This window comes from Macaca fascicularis, chromosome 11 (genome assembly GCF_037993035.2).
Source record: "Macaca fascicularis isolate 582-1 chromosome 11, T2T-MFA8v1.1".
Classification (NCBI taxonomy): Eukaryota; Metazoa; Chordata; class Mammalia; order Primates; family Cercopithecidae; genus Macaca; species Macaca fascicularis.
The window spans coordinates 112,229,733-112,255,890 of record NC_088385.1 but is presented as its reverse complement, the minus strand read 5'-3'; the positions used below and the strand labels follow the sequence as shown (position 1 = coordinate 112,255,890).

Genomic DNA, 26,158 nt, shown 5'->3' with positions numbered 1-26,158 from the left:
GATCATAAAGCACCTCACAAACAGTTAGGATTCAATCAATGGTAGTAATTATATATGCACAACTTCAGAAGACATGAAAGCAGAGGATGCTTATTCTCATTTATTTAACAATAAATATTTTTAGTGAGTCATTATAAAATGCTGGATTCTGTGCCAGCTGCCAGCCATAGGGAGATGCAGACAGGAGCCCAATCCTCAACAAACCCTCAGGCTGGCAGGGAAACAAACGTGCCCTAAGATGTTTCAGGCTCTGTGATCCAGGTTTATGTTGGATTCAATGGAGGCCCATGGGATGGGTAGGTGGCCAGGCCACGAGGATCATGGAGGGCTCCCTAAAGGAAGTGACGCTTGAGCTGAATCTTTAGATATGAGTAGTGCTAGTCAGATGGAGACAACAAGGAAGGCATTCAGGAGAGGAAGCAGCCATACCCCACGCTGATGCCAAGTGGTCTTTCTGCCTTAACAAGTCTGATCACATCATTCTACTTTATGTCCGATCTCGGCTTCCCAAGAAGATAAAGGTGAGGCTTTCCAGCAGACGTTCAAAGCCTTGTCCCAACTCAACCCTAACCTCTGGCCTTGTCCCCACCTGACCCATCTCCGGCCACTCCTCATCATGAGCACTGTGTTCTAAGCTCACCACATGGGCTCCCACCACCATAGCTTTGCTCACGCAGGTGTTCCCGCCAAGCATGCTTTCCTCCCCAGCACCTTTATACTTTGCCTTCAAGGCCCATCAAGTGCTGCCTTTTAAACAAGGCTTCTATATGCCTGAGAATAATTAATTCTTCTTCCCTCCATACCTTAGGCACATTTCTTACCAGATATCATTATATCTTGTTTAGATCCCCCTGTACCCCACCAACTAAAATATAAACTCCACAAGATCAGGGTTTTACTTGACTTTGCATTCCCAGAGTTCAACCAAACACGTGGTAAGCATGGGTAACCTCCCATCGACTTGAGCTATTATTTCTTTGATGGATGCTGAGCAAATGTTCATTGAGTCAGGAAGTCAGTAGAACTTGTTTGAGGAAGGAGTCAATAAACCAGATCAGAAATTGTTCAAAGCAATTTTGTGCAGCATTTCCTGACTTCCACTCTCCTTAGTTTCCTGAATACAGGCTTTCAAAATGTACAGCCAATAAGAAAAAAGTAATTGGAACAAATTACTTTGTTCCAATTGGAGTCCCACATCCCCTTGAAACACATAGTCCTGGTATATGGGCTTCTCTTGCCATCCAGTGAGCACTCGTTGGCCATTAGAGATTGTGACCTAGATTTCCCTGCACAATAAATCAGAAGCAATTTCTACCTATTGGCACGGAATGAAATTCTTATTCTCCATAGCATAGCTCCCCACAGTGAATGGTGCTAAGAGCTTCTTCAGTGTCACTGGGAATGAACCACACCTACTAGGAGGCCTGTGACAGCAAAAGTAGGATAAGGCCAAGCAATAGCTCTACATTACAAAGCCCCAGGGGCACCATTCAGATTTTATTTTACATACATGCCACCCTGGGAGCATGTGGAGTACAATGAAAATGTACCCCTTGAACTTATGCAACACAGAAACACTGGTCTGGTGAAACTGGTTCAGTAGTTCTCAGCTTTTAAGAAGCATCAGAATTAGATGAGTTTCTTAATAAAAGTGCATTCCTAGGCCTCAGCCTCAGAGAGTCACATTTAGTAACTTTGATATGGGCCTACAAATCTGCATCTTAAATTAGGACACCCACAGGTGATACACATGCAAGTCTCCTTGGGATCATTTGCTGATCAACACTGACCTATCAAGTACATTGTTATAGGAATACTATGATATTGGAACCAGCCCCCAATAATTCAGCATAGGTTCTTTTCTATTCTCCCTAAGTGTCAGCCAATCTGAGAAATAAAGGGAAAGAATACAAAAAGGAGAAATTTTAAAGCTGGGTGTCTGGGGGAGACATCACATGGCAGCAGGTTCCGTGATGCCCCTCCAGCCGCAAACCCAGCAAGTTTTTATTAGTGATTTTCAAAGGGGAGGGAGTGTACGAATAGAGTGTGGGTCACAGAGATCACATGCTTCACAAGGCAATAAAATATCACAAGGCAAATGGGGGCAGAGTGAGATCACAGGACTGGGCCAAAATTAAAATTGCTAATGAAGTTTCGGGCACACATTGTCATTGATAACATCTTATCAGGAGACAGGGTTTGAGAGCAGACAACCAGTCTGACTACAATTTACTAGGCAGGAATTTCCTTGTCCTAATAGGCCTGGGAGTGCTGTGGGAGACTGGGGCTTATTTCATCCCTTATCTGCAACCATATAAGACAGACATTCCTACAGCGGCCATTTTAGAGACCTCCCCCTAGGAACACATTCTCTTTCTCAGGGCTGTTTCAGAAGAGAAATATGGCTCTGTTCCACCTGGCTCTCAGGCAGTCAGACCTGATGGTTATCTCCCTTGTTCCCTGAACATCGCTGTCATCCTGTTCTTTTTTCAAGGTGCCCAGATTTCATATTGTTTAAACACACATGCTTTACAAACAATTTGTGCAGGTAACGCAATCATTACAGGGTCCTGAGGCTACATACATCCTCAGCTTATGAAGATGATGGGATTAAGAGGTTAAAGTAAAGACAGACATAGGAAATCACAAGAGTATTGATTGGGGAAGTGATAAATGTCCATAAAATCTTCATGTTCAGAGATTGCAGTAAAGACAGGCGTAAGAAATTATAAAAGTATTAATTTGGGGAACTAATACATATCCATGAAATCTTCACAATTTATGTTCTTCTTCCAGTCCCTCCATTCGGGGTCCCTTCACAATTTATGGCTTCAGCCAATCCCTCCATTCGGGGTTCCTGACTTCCTGCAACATCTCTCCCTTTCTTTTTATATAAATGTGCCATGGAGATGAAGGCTTGTTCATTCTCTTGATTTTGATGCAGGATTCTTTGACTGGTCCAGCACACTAAAGACAAGCCAATTAGACAGAGAAACATAATTCCAAAATTTACTACAGTGGAGCCCCCAATAGACTTAATCCAAGTCGTGGGGTTTAGTCCAGAAAGATTTTCTGCCACCTGATCTAACGCCTCAGCTCCAGGCACAATGGATAAATGAGCTTGAGAGGCTTCAAGAATTTGTTTCTTTAATTTAGTTACATCCAATGATAAATTATCTTCCCTACCTAGAAGGTGTCCTTTGACCATTTCCCATGAATGATCAGTTTCATTATAGGAATACGGCAGAAATCAGAGGTATTCCAGTCGCACTGCATTTGCATGCAATGTTCGAGACTCATTATCCAATCCCCAAGCCAAATAACAGACTGTCTTAAATCATTAATTTGATTAGCCAATTTTTGATCAATGCCTTGTTGAGAATTACACATTTGAGTGGAACTGGCTTGCCAATCACTAACAAAATGAGCCGTTTGAATAGATTGGTGTAACGCCATTCCGGCAGTGATGACCAGTGCAGTGACTGTAATTAGGCCCATGATCACAGCAATTAAAGTGAAAACAAATCTCTTAGATCTTTTTAGAATTCACTGTAACATTTCATTAATTAAATGTATTGACGGGGAGGATTCCCAACGTCTGGGCAAAGTTACTGGAATCCGGATTCCTTCTCAAGCTTGAACCAACATTACACTTTTCCTGGAGTCAAAATGGGAGTTAATACAAGTGTATAAATGACAGTTAATGCATTAAACAGTTTGATTGTTCATCCAAATTTTGATATTTCCCACTAGCAGCATGTAAGGAGACTTAACACAACTCTGTATGGGAACAGTCAGGTTGGAGGTAAGCAAAGCAGAACGTCTGTGTTTACGTTGATACTGAGGGAGAGTGATGGTATCAGGGACAACAGACAGAATAGTTTCCCCTTCCCATACTCGCAGTCCAGACATGGCAATAGCCAATTTCCAAAGTTCTGGGTGTTCTGGGCTAGAATGGGGAATATCATATGAGGTCTCAGGAGAGTAATGCCTTTATCTTCCCATTTTAAGGGAAAGAACGAGCTGAACCTCCTATGCAAAGTAGAATGATGATTCTCGTTCTCCCGATAAGAAATAAAATAAGTAGCCTCAGGCATTCCCATCTGCCAGAGGAGCAATTATTTTTTAAATAGCCCTTTGGTGCCCAGTCTATTACTAAAACATATGAGACATTTTTTAATATTACTACATGTGAGTTAACACAGTCTTCCCAAATTAAAGTTTTAGATGGGCCCTCAAAATTTTTAGGGCATGGTTTTCCTGCAGGGTTATATTGAAAATATGGGGTATTTTCAATTATTCCCATTACTCCCCCTTTCATTTGATTTAAAGGAAAAAGGGAGAGGCCAGCAGAGACTAAATGTCCCAGTTCCTCTGTAGTTGATCTCTCCGGAAGATAAGCAGTCCATACTTGAGTTTGTAGATGGATACAACCAGGTGCACGTCCAAGGCACAGAGAGGGGTATTTATAACCCATGGTAACATTTAATGCAGTGCCTTCTTCTCCTGGTTGAGCGGGGCAACGGTCATCTGTAGCTCCAGGCATCCACACACTGTCATTAGTGTAGATTTCCACAGGAGCGTCCATCCAGGTGAGAGGTTGAATAAGTGGAGGAAAAGGCACATAAGCCCAGTAAGAATAATTTTGTGTAGCAGGTAAATCAGTGTGAGAGGAAACTGGTGAGACAGAAAGTATAAGGAGGAGAACCATTAAATAAAACCTAGTGTAAGCGAGATTCAGTGCTGAAGGAGGAAGAGAAGAACAGAGGGATGTTATTTTCAGGCTAATAGAAATGGTGAGATTTTTAGGTTTGTAAGGAGAAAAAGAAAGGTAATCAGGAGAAGTGGGATTAGTTAGATGGGTCTCCATTGCCATCAGGGAGGACTGAATGAGACCCATTGTGATTTGGTGTGCCAGCTTCTAAGGAGTTGGCACAGATCTCACCACGTCTGAGGGTGGTCTCTGACACGGACGTCTTTTCCCTGTGGTTTTTGTTGTCAATATTCATCCGAAGCTTGAGTCTCCTGGTGGGTACCCAGACAGGGGATTGATGATCTCCTGGTGAAACACAAGCATATCCTCTTCCCCACATTATAATTGTGCCAGGTTCCCCGGTATTGGTTTGGGAGTTTTTCCATAACACTAGTTTGCCTTCGTTTAGGGAGAATTTTTTGCCTGTATAATGGTGTTCAGCTGCAGTTAGATTATTATCTTTAGGAACGTTTAAAAAATTTAAAGTAAACAATGTCAAATGTAATTGGGAGTGGGGTGTAGTTAAATTATGTTTTTGTTGTTCAGACTGTTTGGACAATTGGGTTTTAAAAGTGAGATTGGCCTGTTCCACCACAGCCTGTCCCTGAGGATTGTAAGGGATTCCAGTAATATGGGAAATTCCCCACTGTTGCATAAATAAATCAAAAGCTTACTAACATATCCAGGGGCATTGACTGTCTTTATTTGATATGGAAGCCACGTAACTGCAAAGCAACAATACAGATGTTTTTTAACATGGCCGTGCCTTCCCCTGTTTGGCAAGTAGTCCAGATAAAACCTGAGAAGGTATCTACAGGGACATGCACATATGACAGTCTGCCAAAGGAGCTAACATGGGTCACATCCATTTGCCATAAAGCATTAGGAGTTAGGCCTCTGGGATTAACGCCAGGTTCCTGATTCGGAAGTAGAAAAACTTGGCACTGAGGGCAGTAGTGGATAATAAGCTTAGCCTGTTTCCAGGTAAGAGCAAATTTACCTTTTAATCCAGCAGCACTGACATGAGTGAGATTATGGAACTCCTGAGCTTCTTGGGTTGCAAAAGAGACCAAACAGTCGACTTCATGGTTACTGGCAGACATGGGTCCTGGTAAAGTGGTATGAGATCTAATATGCGTAATATAGAAAGGGTGTCCACGTTGGCGAACCGCCTATTGTAACCTTGAAAATAAAGAAGCCAATTCAGAATTATCAATATGTTTAATAGTAGCGGTTTCTTTATTTTTAGTGGCATGTACAACATAAGCAGAATCAGAGACAATATTTAAAGGTTTGGGGAAATCCTGTAAGTCAGTAATCACAGCAATTAACTCTGCCTTTTAAGCAGAGGTGTAAGAGGTAGAAATAAGCTTGTCTGTAGGATCTACATAACCAGCATTGCTATTACTGGAGCCATCAGTGAACACTGTAACAGCCTCAGGAATGGGCTGATCTTTGGTTAATCGAGTGACCACCCAAGAAGTCATTTTTATAAAATCAAACAATTTGTTCTTTGGATAATGATTGTCAATAACGCCAGTGAAATCAGCCAAGTGAATTTGCCACAGTACGGAATGTTGAAAGGCGGCTTGAACTACAATTAAATTCAGATCAAATCCAGAAATTTGAAGTATTCTACACCGAGCCTGTCCAGTTAGAGTGGCCATTTGATCTAGATAAACAGACAAAGTTTTTGACACAGGATGAGGAAAAAAACACCACTCCACTAAATCATTATGTTGAACTATTAGTCCAGTAGGGGAGTGTAATGAAGCGAAAACCAGAAGCTGAAAAGACTGAGATGGCTGTACTCTAGACAACTGGGCGGTCTGGATTGATTCTTTCTGCTACGAATCCCAGTTCTAGCGAAGCCTCAGGGGTCAAAGTCCTGGGACTGTGGAGATTGGAATCTCCCCGCAGTGTAGAAAACAAGTTAGACAGCGCATAGGTCGGAATGCCTAAAGTAGGTCTTAAATAATCAACGTTACCCAAAAGTTTTTGGAAGTCATTTAACGTTTTTAAAGAATCTCATCTAATTTGAACTTTTTGAGATTGAATACGTTGTTTATCGACCACCATTCCTAAATATTGAACAGGAGTGGTCTGTTGAATTTTATCCTGAGCGATGTGTAATCCAGCCTCTGTGACACGGCGGCTCATACTTTGATAACAGTCAATTAATTCTTTATCAGCGGGGGCAGCAATTAAAATGTCATCAATATAATGAAGAATAGAGGCCTGGGGAAATTGGGCTCGAACTGGTGAAAGCACTAGCCCAACATAAAGCTGGCAGATGGTAGGGCTACTTAGCATTCCCCGAGGAAGTCCTTTCCATTGATAATGAGCTGCAGGCCCCTGATTATTGACAGATGGTACAGTAAAAGCAAATTTTTCACAATGCAATTTATGTAAAGCAATATAAAAAAAAATCTTTAAGATCAATAACTATGAGAGACCAATTTTTAGGTATTAAAGCAGGGGCAGGCATGCCGGGTTGGATGGCCCTCATAGGTTTAATTACATGGTTAATGGCACTTAAATTGGTTACCATCCGCCACTTGCCTGATTTCTTTTTTACTAGAAACACAGGAGAATTCCAGGGGGGAAAGAGAAGGTGCCACATTTCCAAGATGTAACTGTTCAGAAACCAAGTGAGTTAAAGCCTCCAGTTTTTCCTTAGCAGCCACTGGTCAATCCACACAGATGTGTCAGATTTCCATTGTAAAGGTATACGATCAGGAGGCGTGGCAGCAGCCACCATTAAAAAGGATAACCTAAACTAGCCCTGTCTTCTTTTATAATTGGGAGGGGTTTAGTAATCCCTTCATGTTTTGGACCAAGACCGAGTCCAGGAACAAACCCCATGTTTTCCGTCATATGCTGACTAGCAGCACCATGACAGTTATGTGGAATATTAATTTCATCCCCGCATTGTGCCAGTAAATCTCTATCCCAAAAATTAATGGGAATTGGAGTGATATAGGGCTGAATTGTACCCTTTTGACCATCAGGGCCAGTGCAAGGCAAAATAAATGTGCTCTCATAAACTTCCTCGGCTTTTCCAACACCTACTAGTCCCATATTAGCGGGATGTTTAAGCCAGGAGGAAGACCATAAACTAAAGGAAATAACAGAAACATCAGTGACCTTGTTTAACAATAGTAAAAGAAACAGGAGCTTGGCCTGGGGCACGTAATTTATCCGAAGCTCTGATACACACCTTTGTTATTTGTTCCGTGGTAAAAGCATCAAAGCCTCATTGGGCGTAAGTATCAGAGAAACTATTGTAGCCTGTGAGCTAAGCCTGAGTAATTAGAATGCCATTAGTCTGATTTAGCTGAGCCTGCAAACGGGCCTCCTCTGCCCACCAGGTACGGAACTGTAAATGATGAGATGGGGTTAGAATAGCTTTTGCCAAAAGGTCCCAGTCTAAAGGAAGCAAAATGACCTCCATATGAAAAGTTTGCAATACCATTTTCACATAAGGAGAAGTAGGACCACACTGAGTACAAGCATCCTTAAATTCTTTTAAAAAGGTAAGATTAAGAGGTACATAACGATGCATTTGTACCCCCTGGAAGTTAGGAGGGTCTAGTGTGACCAGATAAGCCCACGCATCTAATCCACTTGTTTCTTTGTTTTGGCATAATAAGCGTTGCATTGAAGTTTCAAGAGAAGGTATCTGAGACAGTTGGCATAGAAGTGACAGAAAAAGCCTGTGTAGATAAGGGAAACTGAGGGTGAGGGGGTCGGACCAGAATGAGAGTATGAGAAAGGGGCATTAGGGGAGCAGAAGGAGAAGAACTATACTGATGATTACTGGCATCCATGTGTGAAGAAGGGTACAGAGAAGCAGGCTGAGTGGATGGCAAAGTGACCGGTTGAGGAACCAAAACAACAGGAGGGTGAGGGGCTGTAGTGGATGGGGGAGGGCCTGCAGAATTACAGGTAAATTGTAGTTACATGCTTCACAGTGTAATAAAATATCACAAGGCAAATGGAGGCAGGGCGAGATCACAGGACCGAGCGAAATTAAAATTGCTAATGAGGTTTTGGGCACACATTGTCATTGATAACATCTTACCAGGAGACAGGGTTTGAGAGCAGACAACTGGTCTGACTAAAATTTACTAGGCAGGAATTTCCTCATCCTAATAGGCCTGGGAGCACTACAGGAGACGGGGGTTTATTTCATCCCTTATCTGCAACCGTATAAGACAGACATTCCTACAGTGGCCATTTTAGAGACCTCCCCCTAGGCACACATTCTCTTTCGCAGGGCTGTTTCTTGCTGAGAAAAAGAATTCAGCAATATTTCTCCTATTTGCTTTTGTAAGAAGAGCAATATGGCTCTGTTCCGCCTGGCTCTCAGGCAGTCACACCTAATGGTTATCTCCCTTGTTCCCTGAACATTGCTGTCATCCTGTTCTTTTTTCAAGGTGCCCAGATTTCATATTGTTTAAACACACATGCTTTATGAACAATTTGTGCAGGTAATGCAATCATCACAGGGTCTTGAGGCGACATACATCCTCAGCTTATGAAGATGATGGGATTAAGAGATTAAAGTAAAGACAGGCATAGGAAATCACAAGGGTATTGACTGGGGAAGTGATAAATGTCCATGAAATCATCACAGTTTATATTCAGAGATTACAGTAAAGACAGGCATAAGAAATTATAAAAGTATTAATTTGGGGAACTAATAAATGTCCATGAAACCTTCACAATTTATGTTCTTCTGCCATGGCTTCAGCCAGTCCCTCCGTTCGGGGTCCCTGACTTCCCGCAACACTATGATAGGGCCTAATATTTTCTCCTTCCACGCCCTCCCCAGTCTAACTTTAAATTGCTATGCATTTTAAACCAGCAAACTTTTCTTTTGTTTCATTTGCCACGTGGTATTAGTCCGTTTTCACGCTGCTAATAAACACATGCCCAAGACTGGGTAATTTACAGAAGAAACAGTTTTAATGGACTCACAGTTCCACGTGGCTGGGGAGGCCTCAAATCATAGCAGAAGGCAAAAGGCACATCTTACATGGTGACAGACAAGAGAAGAGAGCTTGTGCGGGTAAACTACCCTGTAGAAAACCATCCGACCTTGTGAGACTTATTCACTGTTATGAGAATAGCATGGGAAAGACCCACCACCATGATTAAATTATCTCCCAACGGGTCCTTCTTACAACACATGGGAATTATGGGAGCTGCAATTAAAGATGAGATTTGGGTGGGGACACAGCAAAACCATATCACCACATCACCAGGCTTGGGCTGCTAGGATAGCCACATAATATGGCCATGCTGATAAAAAACTGAGATGGGCATTACCAACCCCATACCACATGTGAAAGCACCCATATATAATTTTTCTGCAAGTAGGTAACCCTCTACCTGCAACTCCACCCTCTGCTACCAAAATACCAACACTTTTACCAGTTTTCTCTCCTGCAGGGAGCATCAGGGTTTATCTCTTCTCTGGCTTTAGGGCTGTGAATATCTCCCATCATTACAGAAACAAATTCTATCAGGTTCCCCTCCCCACTGCTCTTTCTGGCTGTCCTCACTTCCCCAGGGTATGGGTCACCTCTGGTCTCTCCACAGTCTTTCTAGGTGTATGCATCACGAGCGTTTGTTGAGCTTCTCCTGAGACCACCAGTCTCCAGACTCACCACCTCAAAGGTGGGGAGAGACAAGCACAATGTCTCCTGTTTGCAATAGTGTTGGGTATTGCTGCTCGATGTAATAATTGATATACTAGGTGATGGCAGTGGCCTGATCTGGTTTTTGCCTGCCCAGCATTTCTTCCCCTTTCCTCTTGTCACATGCATCCAACTTTTTTTGCGGGGGTAACTGTCCATCTCCTATTCAATGTGGTTCTGCTGGGACTTTGAGCCATGATAGCTCATCAAACAGAAGGAGTGGTTGAAGGGTATGCTGTCATCCAAACTAGGCCAATCCAACTCTCCCCCCAAGAACCTGCACCTTGAACAGAGGGACACAAGGCTGGAAAGTGGTTGGAGCTGTCATCCTGATGACAGTGCCCAAAAGGGCCTGTTCATGGCATTTCCAGAGCTTTCCTGCTTGCTTCTTTCCAGAGGCATCCTTTGATTTTGTAAAGCTATGCAGTTTTCTTTCAATATATGCCATTTTCCTTAAGTTAACCTGAGTTGGTTTTTAACTCAGGTCTTTGGTATTTTACCTTGAACTTGGGTTCCAATGAATTGCCCTAACTATTTTTTAAGTTAAATAGTTCAACGCATTTCTTTGGTCCTTTAACCAAAGAAATGTAACTGATACAGTGACTAACAAACATATTAATTAATTTATGCTTCTTTAGAAACCAACCTAGAAGTACAAGCTAAACTATGCAGTTTTCCCAAAGTTATCATAATTATAACTTTCTCATGCAGTTTGACTTCTTAAAGTGATAGTTTCCAAAATGGGATAGTCCCATGGCTGATAAAAATCAAACTGAAATCTCTAAGGGCGTTCTTTCAAAGTACTCAGCTTCTATTCCAGTTGTTCCTGTATGTAGATGACAAAAAAGAATTGTGCTTAAAAGATCTTTTGAGTTTTGTTCAAATTTTTTTTTATTTTAGAAAATATAATGCAGTTTTTAAAAAGCTTAATCTTCATGCCTTGGGAACATATCATTTCTGCTACTTGTCACATGCTGGGGAGATGTTCAGCTTGGAGGGGCAGGTGCCTCTCTAAGCTAAGGAATTTAAAAGATCCAATATTCTCATACCCCCTCCCCCATACTATTCATAATCCTTCCTAAGGGAGAAAATGGACTCTAACTTATATTGCTTTAATTAGTGTTCTTGGCAAGTCTTAGTTTGACTGGCCAAGATTCATCCTGTAGAAAAACATGTTTCACTGCTGGTAGATGACAACCGCCTAGTGCAGGAGAGCCCAGAGAAGCCCCTTGGCAGGCTTATTGACTTGTAATTGTTTCCTAGAAAACTATTCAAAACCCCCACCAACAACTTTAAATAGCTCTTTTCAAAAATGAAGTCTTTATCCCTTCACAGAAAAAAAAAATAGTTAAGGCAATTCACCGGAACCCAAGTTCAAGGTAAAGATTATTTTGGTAGAAAAACAGTTTCCGCTTAAAAAAAAGATTATTCAATTTTAACTACTTTGCGTTATTTATCTATTTATCTATGAACATCAGGCATTATTCTGGGCTCTCCATGCAGACCTATGAGTACCATGTTTACACTGCCTCACTCTGACATGATCTCAATAGAACGCTGCCTTATTCTTATGATAAATTCCATCTATTATCTTCCATACTTGCCACCAGTTGCCAAGGAAACTTTTCTTCCTTGTGTGTACAGTAGAATTTTGTTGTGTCTTTAAAGGAACCTCTTTGGGAGCAATTGTGTCTTACATTTCTTGTTCTTATTAGGCAACAGGAAAGAAAACATAGTTTCTAATCTTCAGTGAGGAAAAGATTCAGCCAGACATGGAAATGGTTTATCTTAAAACATGTTTTGTCACATGAGCTAAGACAGTGGTTTTGAAATACTAGTTCATAGATTGACTTACATTCAAAATCATGGGGAAGCTTCTTCAAAAGCATAAATCTCTAGGTCTGGCCTAATCCACTAAATCAGAATCACTTGAATGAAAAACATGTGCCCACTTCAAAGAATAAAGTAGAGCTAGGTGTGCTACAGTAAAAAGTATCCGAGATACCATGATTTGGAAAAGCAACTTATAGAACAGTAAATATGGGATAATCATATTTGTAGAAAAAAAAACAAATGAAAATGCATATTTGTAGAAAAAACAAATGAAATGTTGGTTGTATTGTACCAACATTTTTGGAAGGCAAGACACAATAATATATTAACAGTGGGGTTATTCTAGTAAGTGCAAAGTGGAGGAGAGGTCATTTATCTTCCACTTTTCACTCTTTGTACCATTTGAATTATTTTAACCAAAAGCATGTACTACTTTTATAATTGAAATTAATTAATCAACAGCAAAAAATATGTTACAAACTTCCCAAAGGATTCTGATAATCAGCCAGTTTCAGGGACCATTGCACCAGCCAAATGAGATAAAAGTCCATTAGTTTAATTTCTCAATTAAATGAATTGAGTTTCCTCTCAAGATACAAGTTCTTCCAATTACCCTGTAACTGCCACTCCTCAAGCAATGTTGACACCTGCTAGCATTTGTCTACACAGCAAGTAATAAAGGAGAGAAGAAATGATGAAGGGAAAAAACTCATTTGAAATTTGGAGGTGAAACGTTCCAGGCTGGGAAGTGGGGGAACCCCTAAAACCTTCTTTACAGGGACAGCAGACAGGAAACCTAAATTCCTACCCACCGTCAAATACTTGCAATATGTAAAGTGCTTCGTCTTACTTCCTTAATGAAAAGACCCATAAATCAAGCTAAAATTTTACTCATTTAGTTCCTTCCTGGAAAGTTTAAATTTTGCTTGTCCAGTGGCCAAGATATTGAGTGTTATTATTTCAAACTGCAATCATCTATGTTTCAATGTAGGTCTTAATGAAATAGGATGACTCAACACCAACTGAAATATTCTTTAGTATTCCTCAGTGATAAAATTCCACTGCCACTAGACAAAGAAACTAGAATTTTCTGCTCTTTAGGTTATGGTTTTGAAACACCAGCTTTTACACTCTTGCTCTCCTTCATGTAGGACTCAGCCCAACACCCTGTTAGAGATGAAGGCAAGTTTACAAGCATGTAGAGAAACCTCAGGACAGAAATTCCTACGGGTAGGAATTTAGGAAGATACAAATGATTCTCAGCTCAGGCTCTTCATCAGAACAACATGCAGTGCCAATTCAATATTCAGATTCCTAATGGCCATATTTAATACGTTGGTGACTGGGCTCAAGAATCTAAATTTTAGCCAGTGCTCTAAGTGATTTCGGTGCTGCCTTTAGAGGAACCATTGGAGTGGAAATAGTTCTGAACTGAGAGTTAAAATACTTAGCTAGTAGGCTGAGACCTGGTGCTGTCTGGGTTATTCTGGGTAAGTCACATCACCTCACTATGCCTTAGTCTTCTTCCTGTTGAATGAAGGTTTAGATTATTATAATAATGTATTACAATAATCTCTAAGGTCTCTTCAACCTCTAAACTTTTATGGTGCTATAAATTAACAAGGGGTCAATCAAGTCTTTATGGAACCTCTCCATGTTGCTTCCTAATTCTGCCATTGTTTCCGCAACCACTCAATGCAAGAACATTCTTTATGGGCTCTTCTGGAAAGCAAGGAATAGGTCCTTTTCATTAGATGTCTCTAAGTGTTATTTTCAAGGCCAGACCAGGCTAGACCACAGCATTGCTCTGAAGCACTTAATCATTTCAATAATTACTAATTCAGTAATTTCCAGTGGGTCTCCCAGCCATGGAATTTCTCTGTGTGAGTGTTTCTCTCCTGACCTGGACAGGTCACTTGGGTAAATTCCACTTGGGTAATTGGTTATCACCTTCCCCAACCGGGTGACTCTAATCATCTAGTCATGTTTTGACAGATGCTGGTTGCTGACTCAACACTTATCCCCACCCCTCCTCTTTGTCCCTATTAAGAGAAGCTCAATTTCTTTTCAAGGAAGCTGAAAATATCCAGTTTCCCAGGTTTTGTAGCTAGGGGTGGTCATGTCACACGGTTCTGTCCAGTGAAATATATGTAGAAGTCCCCAGAGAAGCTACCCCTTCTTGAATAAAAAGTCACATCCTTTTACTCCTTTGTTCTTTGTTCTCCCTGCCCACACACACACTTTCTTTTTGTGTGTGTGAACTTGGATATGAGACCTGGAGGTGTAGCAAGCATATTGAAACCCCAAGGTAAGATGTATGAGGATGGAAGCCTATATGCTCAGGATAAGAAAATGGAAAGACAGACAATGCTGGGACTCTGGTGGTATTATTGAGCCATAATACCAGCCCTGGACTGCCTACCCCTACACATGAGACAAATAAACTTCTGTGTTTAAGCTGTCAAATGGGTTTTCTTGTTATGTGGCATCTGATGAAATGCACACCTCCTTAGTTGGCCAATGTAACTCCCTTACCCTCACGTAACTGCCATGCTTGCTGGCCATCAGCTTTTCTGAAACATTTCCTTTTCTTCTTTCTGCTCTTGTTCCCAATGACTCATTACATCTTTATATTTTTAACTTTGGGGACATCTCCCTACTCCCAAGAAGTTTGTCTTGCCTTTTCCTGTAATTAATATTTTCGAAATGTAAATATTCCTAAATACGAGAATCCTCCATATAGATTGATTTATTATAAAACAAGTTACAATATAATCTGCACAAATTGAAAAGGTTTACAGACAGCTTTGAAATTGTCAAGCTTCTAGCAGCCGTTAATTCATCCATTTATTCATTTATTAATCAAATACTTGTTGCACATGTATAATCTGCTTTCACCAAGTGATGCTCTAAGGACTGAAGGATGTTCAAAGGGAATAAGGTCCACCTTCTCCCCTGGAGTTGGTATATAAGAGATATACAAGCCTGAAACTGTTATGTAATAATGCAAAGACAGCAGATGATCAAGTGGTAAAAGAGAAGATTTTGCAAAACTAAATTATCATTCAGAGAGGATGGAAATTACACTGGTTGGAACAGTTTTCTAGACAATTTCTTTTTCTAAATAAGACATTTACTTCAGCAAATCAAGCTCTTCGGACAAACTTTTTCAAGGGCAAATAGTAAGTCTATTTTGGAATAAAGAGGGTTATTTATAAAAAGAGAGAGAGAGTCAGAAACTCTTTGTAGAAGAAAGCAAATGTTTTCCTGTCCAGACTTCAGTTCCAAATGTCTCTTTATTTTCCCTCAAAGACACATTAAACCCTAAGTAAATATGAAGCTGGATTCCAAACCTTTCCTGCCAACTAGAACTCCAAAGTGGTGATGCAATGATTTTCTTATTGTATCCTGTTTTTGTATGTACTGTGTACTCTTACCAACAAGGCTGCAATCACATGGAATGCAAGGACTGGCGCTTAGTCAGCTAAGTCCCCACAGTGCTAAGCACAATGCCTGAAATCTGGAGAGGAAGAAAACCTTTGAATTAAATCATAGAGATAATGTATGTGAAAACACATTAAAGGTAAATAAATTTCTGTGGAAATAAAACTGTGTAATTGTTGCCTGACAAATATGGCAATAGAACCCAATACAATTTTTCACACTTTTCAGTTTCATTTCATCATTTTATTTATGTTTTTTAAGAGACAGGGCCTCTCTCTTTGTCTCCCAGGCTGGGGTGCAGTGGTGCAATCATGGCTGCCTGCAGCCTCCAGCTCCTGGGCTTAAGTGATTCTCTCACCTCAGCCTCTCAAGTAGCTGGGACTACAAGTATGTGACACTGACACACAATTGTACATGTCTATGGGGTACAGTGTGATGCTTTAATACATGTGTATCAAATCCAGGTTGTTAGCATATCCATCACCTCAAATGCTTGTCATTTTTGTGGTGAGAACATTCAATATTCTCTCTTCTAGCTGTTTTGAAATATGCAATACATTATCGTTAACTGTAGTCACCCTACTATGCAATAGAACACCAGAACTTATCCTCCTATCTAATTGTAATTGTGTTCTTGTTGATCAACCTCTCCCCAGCCCCCTCCTCCCTACCCTCTGCTTCCTCTGGTGACCACTACTGTATTCTCTACTTCCATGAGATCAACATTTTTAGCTTTCACATATGGGTGACATTATGTGCTTGGTTTGTTTCACTTAAGATAATGTCCTCCAGGTTCATCTATTTGTCATAAATGATAGAAATTCATTCTTTTCTGTGGCTGAGTAGCATTCCGTTGTGTATGTATATGGTATTTTTAAAAATCCAATCATCCACTGATGGACACTTCGGTTGATGCCAAATCTTGGCTATTGTGAATAGCACTGCAGTAAACATGGGAGTGCAGACATGTCCTCAGTACACTGAGTTCCTTTCTTTTGGATATATACCCAGCTAAATCATAGATCGATCTATTTTTAGTTTTTTGAGGAACTTCCATCCTGTTTTCCATAGTGGCTGTCCTACTTCACATTCCCTCCAACAGTGTGCTGGCATTCCCCTTTCTCGGCATCATTGACAGCACCTGTTGGTTTTCATCTTTTTAATAATAGCCATTCTAACTGGAGTGATGTGGTATCTCATTGTGGTTTTGATCTGCAATTCCTTGATGATTAGAGATGTTGAGCATTTGTTTCATATACTCGTTGGCCATTTGTATGTCTTCTTTTGAGAAATATCTATTTAGATCTTTTGCCCAGTTTTTAATCAGGATAGTAAAAAAGAAAAAAGTAATCTAAATTTTTTCACACTTTTTGTTTCACTGTACACTCATGTATTCCCTTCAACATGTCACACAGAAAACCTAGATGCTATAGTTTCAGAATAACAGAAATGTGAACCAATTAGAAACGTAACAAAGAATGCTACTTTGCAAAAGGTCGCTTTCTCTGAGTACCAGAAAGTTTACTGTCTTTGTTAAAAGGCCAGATACGGTGGCTTATGCCTCTAAACCCAGCACTACAGGAGGCCAAGGTGGGAGGATCACTTGAACTCAGGAGTTTGAAACCATCCTGGGCAACATAGTGAGACCTTGTTTCTACAAAATATAAACAAAATTAGTTGGGCATGGTAGCATGTGCCTGTAGTCCCAGCTACTTGGGAGGCTGAGGTGGAAGATCACCTCATCCCAGGAGGTCAAGGCTGCAGTGAGCTGAGATCATGCCACTGCACTTCAACCTGGACAACTGAGTGAGATCCTGTGTCTAAATAAATACATTAATTAATTAAACAAATGAATATATATTTTCAAAAACCTGTTTGCTTTATCAAATGAATGGCATCATTTATCAGCCATACTTCTCCTATTATTTGGTTTGTTCCTGAAAAATAAGTTAAAATGTCAATTTCAGGATTGTAATTGACAGCTACTCTGTCACAAATACCAATAATAATCATCATGAAAAGCAGAAAGGAAAGGATGTAATACAGCTTTGTTTAAGGTATCCCCTGAACTTCCCAGAATAATCCTAATGTCAAATATTCTGCACCACTGTCTCTGTACATATCCTTGAACTGGTCAAACCAAGCATCTCTCTAACAGGCATCTATTGTTTTTTCTACTTAGCATCTCCTGCTTTGCAAGAACTGCTCCTACCCCGACTCCAGTCAGATGGTTTTGTTGGTGGCTCTAAATTAGAATATCAAGGGTAGGCACACGACCCTTAAAAACAGATGTGAATACTATGTTCTCTTGGTTAATTGGTCCCTTTATTATAATGAATTTACCTGTGGCACTTCTTTGGCCCTGGTAATATTCCTTGCTCACAAAGCTACTTGATGCATTATTCATAACAATAAACTTACACAAAGTTTTTCACATCAGGGTTTATATGAATTAGTGATTTCAGGATTTTGATGAAAATAATGCCAAGGAACAAATTTTAGATTCTTTTTCATATCCGAAAACTGTGGTCACTATGAAAAGGCATTTTCATGAAAAATCTCCATAGGTACTTTCACTGGCTCTCATTTTCCTTCACTGAGAAGTATAAGGTTTAAAAATTTTGGAGGATTATGAATTCTCAGCGGCTTACACTATATAGGCTTTAACTACTTTAAAGGCTTTTATCTGGATCTAGGCTACACTCCAATGGTGAATTGATTTCTGCCTCTTGAAACTTTAAAGAACCTCTTTACCTTTAAAAAAAAAATTGTGTTTAAAAAAAAAATTGTGTTAAAATACACATAACATAAAATTATCATCTTAACCATTTTTAAGTGTACAGTTTAGTAGTGTTTTTTTTCATTTTGTTGTTGTTGTTTTTGAGAAAAGGGTCTGGCTCTGTTGCCCAGGCCAGACTACAGTGGCACGATCATAACGTACTGCAGCCTTGAACTCCTGGTCTCAAGTGATCTTCTTGCCTCAGCCTCCTGGGACTGCACCTCACCTGGCTAATTTTTTTTTTTTTTTTTTTTTTTTTGGAGAGATGGGACCTCACTATGTGGCACAGCCTGGTCTCCAACTCCCTGCCTCAAATGGTTCTCCCACTTTGGCCTCCCAAAGCACTGGGATTACAGGCATGAGCCACACAGTGCCCAGCCTCAGTTGAGTAGTGCTAAGTATATTCATATTGCTGTGCAACCAATCTTCAGAACCTTTTCATCTTGCACAAACTCTATACTCATTAAACAACTCCTCATTTCCCCCTCCCTGCATCCTCTGGCAACCACCATTCTACTTTCTGTCTCTATGAATTTGAGTTTCCTTTACCTTTTAAACTATATTACACTTCATCAATATCAAAGTATTTTTTGCATAAAATTCAGATAATTTGGAAATGTACAAAGTAGAACATTAAATCCTTCCTATTCCCAATCCCACAATCCAGAAATAGTGACTATTAAGGTTTATGGACATTCCACCATGCTTTTTTCCTATGCGTCTATTTGAGAAAAAGGGGAGGGATTGAATCATATCCTCTTCCCGTGGAGTCACCTGATCACCATGCCTGTAAATTTCGTGGTTGTCCTCCTGTTATTCACTCACTGTGGTTCCATGCTCGTTTTGTACTGTTCACAGACCATAATTCATGGACTCCACCACCCATCACTCCCACCATGGGTAATTGGTAATTAATGGGTAATTAACACACTCTCCATGCAGGGACCAGGAAGCACAGGTAAACGTGGAGTTTCATGGAGTTTCAGTTTAGGACCCCATTATTTACTTCCATTTTCAATACCAACTCAGAAAAAGCAGCAGGCTTTACTAAGGGAGAGCATAAAATACTTCAAATAGCTGATAATAAATAAAATAGTTTATAATAAGCCATCTACTAAATAGTACTTTTCCCACCAACCAAAGGAAAAGCTCTTCACATAAACTTTCCCCAGGGGCTCCCCCATGGATTCATCCTGGTCCTATTCTTGTTCCCTTGGCCTTGAGTTTGCCGTTATTTCTAAGATACCTCCTTTTTCTAGGCTCTGTCAAGAAACTGTCACCCCATCTTTCTGCAAATCACACCCTCTACTGGCAAGGTTGTTTTCACCCAAGTTCTCTCACCTGCCTCAGCACTGCCTAAGTTATTCAGTTCAAAATAACACTCCAGGGACTCCCATAGAATGGTTCCCCAGGACTTCCCAATCCAGGTTTCCCCAACCCTGTGAGTTAAAAATATATTTCAACATACTTCCAAGTCTCCAGTTGGATCAGACACTCATAACACCACATGGTTATCCTCCATGCCTTGTTAACATCTGCATCATTTCAGGACTAAGTAATATAGCACTAGCTGCCATGACAAACCCCCAAATCTCAGTAGCTTGTTGTATGAAGCTTAATGAGGATGCTCTTGGTTGGTGGCAAATCTTCCACGTGGTCATTCAAGAGCCAGATCCCTTTCATCTGAGGCCCTGCCATGCCCTGGATCCTCAAAATTTTCCACAGGTGACCCTGTGAAATTCCCTACTTCAGTTAACAGACACAGGCACAAGAGTGTGAAGGTGCATGCAGGAGTTCTGATGGGCCAGATCTGGAAGGGGAGTGCATCTCTTTTGTCCATGTTCCATTGGCCAGAACTCAGTCACAAGACCCCCAATCACCTGCAAGGGAGGGCAAGAAATTTAGTATAGCTACATCTCAGCATGTAAGGGAAATGGATTTTGTGAATATATAGCAATCTCTGCTACAACCTCCATAGTCTCAGTTTGAAGTACTCCACCCTCTCTTTGATGACCACCTCCTGTTTCTAGCTCATTTCCTCAAGTACCTGTGTACAGCAATGCTTTATCTTCCCAGTAACTCCAGTGCATAGAGCCCATCATCCTTTCACTCTCTATTCCCCCACGTCCCATGTCATCACTTATATTTTTACGTGGTTTGGAGGCTCAGTTCCATTATTATTATCACCCTCTCTTGTGCACCGTTGACTTTCTTGTTTCTCTCTCCCTCTGTCTTAGTCTATTGGTTGTTTAAAATCATCTCAATGATGCTTGAGCCATGTAACTCTCTGCACATATACCAAGAGCACTAGTTTCAAACATTCTACCTCAATATCTAGTTCAAGTTATTGTGCTCCGCTTGTTGGTGTCATAGCCTAACTAATATGCCTATATGGATATATGATTTTTTCCCCAATTCTCAGATATGCCAGCTCTTAACTCTATGAAATTTTGGCTTGTAGTGTTTGCTTGCACCTCTAAAGCTAACATAACTCTGAGTCCTTATCATCCACTGTTCCCGAAATCTCCTTAACAAAAAGTTATTGCCTTGATCAACCCTACCTGCTCCTGTATCTACCTCTCTAGCTGCTACCTAAGGGAGATCTCTACCTAAGTCATGATCACAATCCAAACTGACAGTGGAATTTGGATAAGAAAAATAGACAGAGTGTTTCAAATAAAAGGAATAAAATGAGAAAAGACACAATGGTAAGGCTATGGATAACAGACTGGGGAGGCACTGCCTTGGGGACAAGCTATACAGAAACTATAGGAGTAGGTGCTTGCCAACAATTACAAGTTTCTGAGAAACATTAAAACATACTTATAAAGCTACAATAATTTTAAAATAGTGCGGTTTTCTTTACAGGTATTGATGTGTGAGGTGGGCATATTAATGAAATGCAATAGAAAGTCCATAAATTGACTTAAAACTGTATAAGAATTAAGTATGTGATGAAGGTGACATTTTAAGTCGATAAGAAGAAGACAGATTAATTATTAAGTCTGGGACAACTAGGTAGCCATCTCCAAAACAATAAAGTTGAAGTCATACCTCATACCTTACCCCAGATGAATTAAGGATTTAAGTGTAAAAAAAACTTTGCAGGTACTAGATACAAAGTTAGGAGAATAGTTTTATAAATGTTGAGTATGAAAGTCATTATAAGTATGAAAAAATTCCCAGAAGTCAAGAAACGATTATTACATTCCATTTTCCAAAAGACAGGCAACAAATTAGTGGAAAATGTTTGAAACTCTAGACTGAAGGTTAATTTTCCTAAAATCCTAAGATTTCCTCAAACCAATAAGAATAACCTCAAAAGCCAAAAGAAGAACAGGCAAAAAGAATAGCCTATTGCAAAAAAAGAAAATACAAGTTGCCCTTAAACATATGACAGTATGCTCAACTTTATTCATAAGAAGAAAAATATGTAAAAATTACATCCACACCGAGATACCCTGTTTTCTCTGTCAGGTTAGTAAACTATGTTAGTGAGGGTTTGAGGAAATAAGAATTCTCTCATACAGAGACAGAGAAAATGTAAATTGATAAATCTTTCTGGAGGCTAATTTGGCTATATTAAAATTATATATCCACATAGCCTTTGATCCAGCCATCTTCTAAGGATTTTTCCTACAGATATGTATAAAATAACTTATGTAGATAATTATTCATCATGGAATTATGGGTAATTGCAAAAGATTGGGAACAACTAAAAATCCCACCAATAGAAATCTGGTTAAATTGATTTTTCATACAGTAGTACCCTATGTAGACTTTTAAAAGACTGAAGAAGAGCTCTGTGTATTGATATGAGATGATTTCCAAGTTATGTTGTTAAATTTAGAAAAGCAATAGGCAGCACAAGAGGTACAACATGCTATTATTTGGGGGGAAAATAGGATGGGTAGAAATAAGTGTATAGAATATGGTTTATATTTGAATTGGTAGCATACCAATATCATTTTTATTGACTATATGCCTATTGACTTTATGCTATGCTAATGCAAGATTACCATTTCTGTAACTTCTTGGGATGTTACAAAAAATTTTGAAATATTTGCTATAAACTACTTCAAACTATAAAGTTATCTTTAAGGAGGAATTGATATACCTATGCAGATGTATATGTATTTGCATGTGAATGCATAAACTACCTGGAGGGGGCAATCCATGACCAACTGAAAACATGGATTGTCTTTGGGAAGGGGAACTGGCTGGCTGGGGAGGTAACGGAGGATGTTTCTTTGTATACCTTTGTGTTCTTTGTAAATTTTAAATCGGGTTGAAAACCACAGCTTTTCAAATAAGGTTTTGAGCAGTGACAGAATATGATGAAAACGAAGGAAGAGAAGCAGAAGTCATAAATGAACATTTGGTTTCAACCCTGTGTTTCTCAGAATGTAATCACCAGCAGTAAGAATAAGTTTCTCCCTAAACCTCAGAAAGGAAGTACCCACCTTCTCCAGTGTTTTCTTTGTTCTTCCTTTGAAAATGATTTCCTGAAATGAGCATTTTTATAACAATGAGGTAAAAAGGAGTATCTAGCCAAGAATAAATGTTAAAGAAATTCACAATCATCAGCAAGATCTAAAACTAAATGTTCCTCCTTTCCAGGGATACTGATAATTTTTAAATGTTCTTTTTACAGTTTGTCACATTATTGCAGGAAAAGCATTATGATTCTTTTGAAATTGTTTTCCAGCTTTTAAAATATAAGATACTCATATTCATCTCTTTGATGAATATAACTTAAGTGTTTCAAAACAAGAAATCCATAGCAGTTAGAAGCAGGGAACTCTTGTAAAATTGGCAGAGTAATCTCAGGAATTGGAGGAGGGGTGGTCTTTATATATTTTTCAAATTAAAAATTATTAAAGAGGCCGGGCGCGGTGGCTCAAGCCTGTAATCCCAGCACTTTGGGAGGCCGAGACGGGCGGATCACGAGGTCAGGAGATCGAGACCATCCTGGCTAACATGGTGAAACCCCGTCTCTACTAAAAAAAATACAAAAAACTAGCCGGGCGAGGTGGCGGGCGCCTGTAGTCCCAGCTACTCGGGAGGCTGAGGCAGGAGAATGGCGTAAACCCGGGAGGCGGAGCTTGCAGTGAGCTGAGATCCGGCCACTGCACTCCAGCCTGGGCGGCAGAGCGAGACTCCGTCTCAAAAAAAAAAAAAAAAAAAAAAAAATATTAAAGAGGTTATTTTGTTCTTTTTGCTGGTGGAACTTTAAAAAGCCAACTTTTATTTTATGCCTTAACTATGTTTAATAACTTATTTAGAGTAAGTAATTCTGGAATAATTCCCAGTACTGAGTCTATAAATTGAGGCTCATTCATCTGAACAACTGAAAGCAGCATATGCTGATTGCTGTTTTTTAAAGAAAATTGCTTGTGTTAGAGAGTATTCCTTAATAATTAAGAAGTGATTTCTCAATCTCAGAAGTAGTACAGCAGAGGGGATTTAAGAGCTCATGTTTGCCTTTTGCTGTTTTACATTTTTTAAATGCACCCGAATTAAAACCCATGTGTAAATTATTGGGCTTTTACATGTTTTTTTGGTGAAATTGATCTTTGTTAATTAATGACCATGTGCCTTAGCCCAGCAAGAAGGAAGGATGCCATCATTTCACAAAAATTCCAAAGAGCCCTGGGTAGATGTGGAGCTGAAGGCACCCATCCCTCTGAACTCCCCAGCCTCCCAGTATCCTGAACCAACAACCCAACAACCCAGCTTCTGTGACTGGCACCTCCAATCCACCCAGTTGCACAGACCAAAACTGTGGGAGAGATTTTTGGTCTCTCTCTCTGCTTCACCCTCCACATCCAATCAACCACAAAGTTCTTCTCAGCAAAGTTCCTATATAGACATGTCCATATTTGATATCCTCACTTCCCTACTTCCCCTTCTGTATTCAATTTAGTCCAGTTGGGTTATTATCTCTACCACTTCTCCATTATCAAGGTCACTATCAAGATGTAGATACTCTACATCTAGCCAAAGCCTAGTTCCTTTTTCATTTACCTTTTAGTCAACCTCTCAGCAACAGTTGACCATGCTGTCATTCTTGAAAGTCTTTTCTGAGCCTTTGTAAGATCACCCACCTGGACTTTCTCTTAACTCAGTGGCCACTCTTTCTCAGCCTTTTATTTTGTTCTTCCTTTCTGTCAGGCTTCTATCTTTTAGGTAGCTCAAATTTCTATCTTTGGCCCTGTCTCTTCTCTACATTCTCTCCCTTGACTTCAAATACCATCTCTAAATTTATGATACTCAATTCCCAAACCCCCAATTCCAGAATCATATATCAACTTGGAAGTCCAGTAGGCATCCCAGTTTTGCAGAACCAAAACAAAGCTATCTACTTTTCTACTCCTCTCTCTCCCCTACCAGTCAGCCCCCTTACCTGCTTCCTCACTAAACCTTCCTCTTTTTGGTAAATTGCACTGTCATATTCTCAATTGCTCAGGTACAAAACTTAGAGCTTATTCTGATTTTTCCCTCACCCTAAAATCTTGCATTGAGTCCAGCCATGTATGTTGCTGACTCTACCTCCAAAATATAACCACAACCCTACATCTCATCACCCAAGTTGAAACCATGATGTCCGGCCTCATTTTTGCAGCAACCTCCCAACGAGTCCCCCTGCCTCCACTCTTACCCTTACACAGTCCATTCTCTATGCAGCAGCCAGAGCAGAGATTAGACTCCTTAACTTCTCCTTCTGGGTACTGCCAATGGTTTAGCATTAACCTGACAGTGGCATCCCATTGTGGTTTTGATTTGCATTTTCCTAAGGATTAGTGATGAATCTCTCTTTATGTGCTTATTGGCTATCTGTGCGTCTTCCTTGCAGAAATGTCTATTCAAGTCCTCCAATTAAGTAAATTAATTACAGTCCATTAAAGTAATTAAGGTCCATTTTTTAATTGAGTTGTTTGTTTGTGTTGTTGAGATGTAGGAGCTCTTTATATATTCTGGACTTTGACACCTCACCAGATACATGATTTGTGATTATTTTCTCCCACTCAATGGGCTGCCTTTTTCACTCTGTGATAATATCATTTGCTGTTGTACAAGTTTTCTATTTTGATGAAAAACAATTTATTTCTTATTTTGTTACCTGTGCTTTTGATGTAATATGCAAAAAATCATTACCCAATCCATGTCATGAGGTTTTTTGCCTATGTTTTCTCCTAGGAGTTTATTAGTTTGGGGTCCTACATTTAGGTCTTTAATTCATTTTGAGTTGATTTTTGTGTGTGATCTTAGATAAGGATTCAACTTCATTCTTTTGCACATGGATATCTGGTTTTCCCAGCACCATTTTTTGAAATCTGCTCTTTCCTCCATTGAATTATCTTAGGACCCTTGTCAAAAATTATTTGGTCATACACGCAAGAAATTATTTCTAGACTTCCTATTCTATTTCACTGTCTTTATGTCAGTAACCTAGTATTGATTATTGTTGCCTTGTAGTAAGTTTTAAAATCAGGAAGTGGGAGCCCTCCATATTTGTTCTTTTTCAAGATTGTTTTGTCTATTTGGGGTCCCTTCGCATTCCATATGAATTTTAGGATGGGCTTTTCTATTTCTGCCGAAAGTATCACTGAAATTTTTATAGAAGCTGCAATGAATCTGTAG

General features: G+C 39.8%; 1 long non-coding RNA gene across 1 annotated transcript in view; it reads right to left on the bottom strand.

Annotated features, from left to right (window-relative positions):
- Positions 1 to 1,919: 1,919 nt before the first annotated feature.
- The window catches only part of LOC135966316 (uncharacterized), a 58,316-nt gene continuing 34,077 nt past the window's right edge, over positions 1,920 to 26,158 (bottom strand). Inside the window, exons 3-4 of the long non-coding RNA XR_012420564.1 lie at positions 5,754 to 5,935; positions 1,920 to 5,059 (exon numbers count right to left, since the gene is read on the bottom strand). This is a non-coding gene — a long non-coding RNA (uncharacterized lncRNA). The remainder of the gene's footprint in view (positions 5,060 to 5,753; positions 5,936 to 26,158) is intronic.